The sequence below is a fragment of the Helicoverpa zea genome, chromosome 31 (assembly GCF_022581195.2).
Source record: "Helicoverpa zea isolate HzStark_Cry1AcR chromosome 31, ilHelZeax1.1, whole genome shotgun sequence".
Classification (NCBI taxonomy): Eukaryota; Metazoa; Arthropoda; class Insecta; order Lepidoptera; family Noctuidae; genus Helicoverpa; species Helicoverpa zea.
The window spans coordinates 12,839,896-12,845,221 of NC_061482.1; the positions used below are offsets into that span (position 1 = coordinate 12,839,896).

General features: G+C 41.2%; 1 long non-coding RNA gene across 1 annotated transcript; it reads right to left on the minus strand.

The window, feature by feature from the left end:
• Positions 1 to 1,356: 1,356 nt before the first annotated feature.
• On the minus strand, positions 1,357 to 2,508 carry LOC124645192. The gene is made up of 2 exons (XR_006986177.1): positions 2,265 to 2,508; positions 1,357 to 1,706 (listed from the first exon to the last, which is right to left on the minus strand). It is a non-coding gene; the product is annotated as an uncharacterized LOC124645192 (long non-coding RNA).
• Positions 2,509 to 5,326: the final 2,818 nt, after the last annotated feature.

The following is a 5,326-nucleotide window of genomic DNA, read 5'->3' on the forward strand; positions in this document are numbered from 1 at the left end:
TGGCTAAACGATGGTCAGCTCCATTTATTTTGAAAGTTCAAGTCTGTAGCTGAAGTTGAAAGCACACGTATCATTGTTACCATCTTGGCCTTATTAGTATACTGATGTTTATACGGTCCACTTTTTGGTGGGAAATCATTAAAAACAAATGACGTTTTGGTTGCAACGTGAGACTGTCAGACTCTTGTGCCCATTTTCACCAACAAATACCTAAATTAAGGGATCCCCTAAGAACATTTACGGAACACTTAATAAGAATTTCGTTTTCACCAAAGTTTAGGTATCCCTTATCCATAGTTATTTATGTCAAAATTGGGAGAGCCCTTATTCTAAGTGGTATGTGATTAAGAGATTGTTGGTGAAAATGGGCATAACCCGCCTTGTTTCTTCTCAACACTTCATATACCAGATATACCTTATGTACCTCTTTCGTACAATCCAAAACCTTAGAGAGAGTCAGCAAACCCCAGTGCCCCACTGATTCAGAGCAGCGGGTGGAGCAACGCGCGCCGCCGACATGGACCTGTCATCTTTTAAGAAACGATAGGACGTTAAGCCGAGTGGCTGACAGCCACCTCAGTCAGATGAGATGCAGGCTAAGATGAGAGGTGTGAATTTCCAATCTCTCCGCTGACTCCTTCTATAGCATGACTGTTTCCCAGAAGGAAACGACGGCATACCATTCCACACTGCGGTGCTCTTCCCAGGCAGGGCACATCGCATATAGATATTTGTTTAATTTTTTTCCTTTTTCTTTAACTTCCGTCCAGATGTGATGATGATGGATTATTATATATCTCATGCTCATTTAAAACTACAAAAAGATTTTTTAAACTGAGATCTGAATTATTTGATATCTTGGACACCTAACCACGTTAAACTGTAGGACCCGGCTGTCATTGAACATTCTTGGCAGTCGCTACAGGTATTCAGAAGCCAGTAAGTCTAACACCAGTCTAACCAAGGGGTATTGGGTTGTCCGGGTAATTGAGTTGAGGAGGTCAGATAGGCAGTCACTCCTTGTTAAACATTCAGATAACAGGTTAGACTGGAAGCCGACCCTAACATAGTTGGAAAAAAAGGTTCGGGAGATGATCTGAACGACTTGATATCTTTCCCAAACAACTCGGATCCACCATTTGTCCAGTTTTTTTTACTTACCCATAAATACCTTACCTTGCCTTGTTGAACCTAGTTCAGACTGAACTGAAATTGTAAAGTTTACCTTCTTTTTGAGTGTCTTGAATACTGGCAGTCCTAATTTCCTTGATTAGTTACTTACTTTTCATTATTCTATGAGTCATCACGTGTGACGAGCTCAACAAGTTCAAGGGTTTGTAAAATAAAACAATCAACCACACAAAGGCGACCTTTATTGTAAGTTATTACAATATAGACCAGAAAGGATAGTGACAGAACGAAGACCAATCATGACCTACACAACTATATGATGTGTGTAGTATCGAAATAACCTTCAAAAAGGGTGCTGTGAGTACAGCTTGAAATCCATGGGTTTGCGACCATGGTAATATGTTATCGTTTACGTATTCGTTAGGCTTCGGAGCAACCCGAAGCGCCGAGGTGACTGAGAGCCTTACGGCTGCTCGCGTCCATCAACGGCTTAGAAGCAAATGGGGCTGTCATTTCGAGCTGCATCGTCTGCGCCCGTGACAGCGATGTCCGCGCCACAGCTGGCTCGTCCGGATCTATAAAGAAAAAAAAGAGGGGATATTTTTAACAGTGTTATTACACTTGTTTTTCGAACGCCAGGAATTTGCGTAGGTAATGGCCATCGTAAACCCGACGGGCTAATGGTCAAGTGTGATAGTGCCATTAGAAACAAATGACGAATCCTAATTTGAAACCAGGTCCAAGGTTCCCATTTTTAAAGTGAATTTAAAATAGGGCGATCAATTAGGTTCCAATCCTAATTAATGATAGCTACACTGCATTGTTTCCGCACTGCGCAATAAATCAATACGTTCAGACCAACCCCCCCTCGCTGGCCACACCCACTCCCCCCCAGCCATGTCCTGTCCAAATAACTAAATTAAATATATGACACTAGACCTCTTTATAATACAAGGAAATCCAAGGAGCTGTACCCCCACCTCAAGAAACAAAGACACACATTGTATATCTCACATTTAAGAAAGACAAACTATGAGATTCGATAATAAGATGGACTGTCACCAAAGGCAATGATTTTGAAAATGGAACTGGTAAAGAATTAATGAAGGATGAAGTATTTGTGTGGTACTCACCTTCATCCGGAAACTCCCCCTCCATTGCTACTTAAGAGTGCGTGTTCGCCGTAGGAACGTCTATGCCTCTTGCAGTTTCTTCTCCTAATGCGGCACTGCGGTATTGCGTCACAGGATCAATGCAGGCACTTGTATTGCGCAAGTGCAGTTCAGGCTCCTGAATTATACGTAATTTATTTCGGCCCAGCAGATATTTCCAGTGATATGAAAATGATATAGGCCTCAAGAACATCATCATCTGCCTCGCCTTTTCCCAACTGCAATGGCGACGGCTTCCTGACTTCGATAACCAAGTATGTACGAGTGTTCTACATGGAGCGATGTCTATCTGACCTACTCAAACCCGTTAACCAGGGGCCCGATTCTCCTAATTATACTTAAGCAACATACGATTCACATTCGACTGCGATCCAATACCGACTCGATTACGATTGAAGCGTATGTGGCATTCCCCTATTTTTGTTTTAAATAAACATTTTTATCTATAAATCACCAAAATAGCAGACCAATCGCAAATCAATCGAATGTCGTTGGAATACGATTGGTCTTATATCAGTAGCAGAATGCCCGATATGGTTAAAACTGCTATTGCGATCATATTGCGATACGATTTCTATTCAATTTTGACATTATTAACTCAGGAGAATTGGGCCCCAGGCCAACCCTCAATAATAATTATTGTCATGTTTTCTGTTCTCTGACTTCCCGTTATGACTGTCAAAACAATTGGGACTCATAATTTCACGTTTTATCTCGTCTTCGAAAACACGGCGACACTCGTCATGACATGATAATATCCTACTAGCCGATGGTCCTACTATCAGCCTTGGCAGCTGTTCTCATATCAGGAGATTGGCCAACTGCGCAGGACATATTAAAGTGCACAAGCATTTGAACAGACAGGTGCACTCACTATTCCTTCACTCTCATAACCCTATGGGACTGTAATCCGACACGACCGGAGACAGAGATCATTCGCAGGACTGACATTTACGTGCTTTATGCACGAGTGTATCAATCACCAACTTCGAGGCTCCGGGCTCCGATTTGTTAAAGTTTCTACAACCGGAATCGAGCCACGCTTACTTCAGCTAGACCAGTGAGGCGTCACGTCGTGACATACAAGGTGTTGATTTGCATTTGTGCCATACTTCAGGAGGAGGACATAAAATACGTAAATAATCGATTGGAATTACAGTAGACGGGAAATAGCTAATATGCACTGCTTTTTTTGTCATTGTAATGTCGTAGTATTTCAGAAGAAATCCAATTTTATAAATGAAATTATGAATAAGCGTTGCGTATGCTTTGTGTTTGCGTTTGTGTGAGGGTGCAGCACGGTTTTAAGGCCAGTAACACACGCGCCAAGTTTAAATACGGCTAGATGACATTGACGGAATTCCGAAAAAAAAAACGTACCAATTTTTTTGTTGATTTGGGTCGAGAACCATTAGCATAATTACGTCCTTGAATATGGCACGGATGCAAATCAACAGCTTGTAGTTGGTAACCCATTCATGGATGGGCCGCGCCAAGCTTTTCCTCATGCGGCTCTAACCACGAGCTTATTTCAAGAACGCTCAAGCAGTTTTTCTTCCGTATGTTTCCAATAAGCTTCCTAGTACCTACTATAGGTACAGTTTATATCACTCGATACAAAAATAAATATATAGGTTGTCAGGGAAGGGCTACCCTGTCTACACCCTAATTTTTGTATTTGATATAGTATAGAGCCCTAACTGCCCTAATTAGGGGAACATTGATTGGAAAGAAAATTGAATATACTACATATTATGTATCTATGTCTGTTGGTCATATTGTACTTGATAACTTAACTCAGGTTCTAAATCGCCTTCTAATTAGGATATAGCATTCGGTACGAGATTTCACTCTTGTGACTCGGTGCTTCAAGTGTCAGCAGTATGGTCATGCATCCAAGACTTGCAAATCCGTCACCTCTGCATGTGGCCACTGTGGAGCAGAACTTAGTTAGCATTAAGCAAAAGTATTGTAAAAACATTGTACAAAGTTAAGTTATAAATAATTTATTTATTCAGGAGGACATTCCAATTCAGAGATTTTTATTAGAACTTTAACTTCCTGAATGCTAATTCTTTTGATTAAATAAGTTTGTTTACATATTAATCTTTCAGGACGTCTGAGTTTATCCAAGTGAAACGTCTTTTACTAATATTCTATACAGGATTTCTTGTATCTTTGTACTCCAAAGGCTCTAAAACTTTTGAACCGATTTGACATATACAGAATTTATAAGATATAAAAAGAGAATACCGAGATCTTTTCGATATGGAGCTATATATCTTGTACAAATGGGTAGGAGATAGATAAAGAAGCCAGCAGGTCAACCTACCCGGATCTGCCATTCGAACACCTACTATTGCGATAAGGTTGATCAAATTGAAGGAATTGGACAGATTGCGGAAGTTTGATGTACTGTGGTTTGTTCTTCGTTTATCCATCCTAAATCCAATGGCCCTAAATCCATCATCATGAGCGCATCCAGCCGTGCTCTCGCTATGGCGGCATTGGGCTGACATAGTGTAGTCTCAATATAATAATGGCGTCCACGGCCGATTTCGACCACGGCGGCTGTTCTCATTTAAGGAGCCAGCTGCGCAGGACATATTATAGTGGAGCATTTACGTGCTCTCCGATGCACGGGTGGAATCAATCACCACTACGGGCTGCCTTGTGAAAGCTTAAGAAAACCCACAAAGCGATTTCGGCCCGACCCGGGAATCTAACCCGAGACCTCGAGCACAGCAGCCGCGCTTGCGACCACTAGACCAACGAGGCAGTCAGCTCAATATAGGTAAGACATGTCATGGACACGAAAGAAGAAGAAGAATCCATAGAAAAATTCAAACAGTTTATATGATGCATAAGTCTAACTGTCAGCCACTTATAGATCTCAGTAGGTAAGCAATTACCTACTTACAAGTTATTGGAAAGTAATTTATTGATGCATAGGTATTTATATAGGGATTTCTGAATAGGTTGATAGGATGGGTGTCTTCGAGTGTAGAAATCAAACAAACACC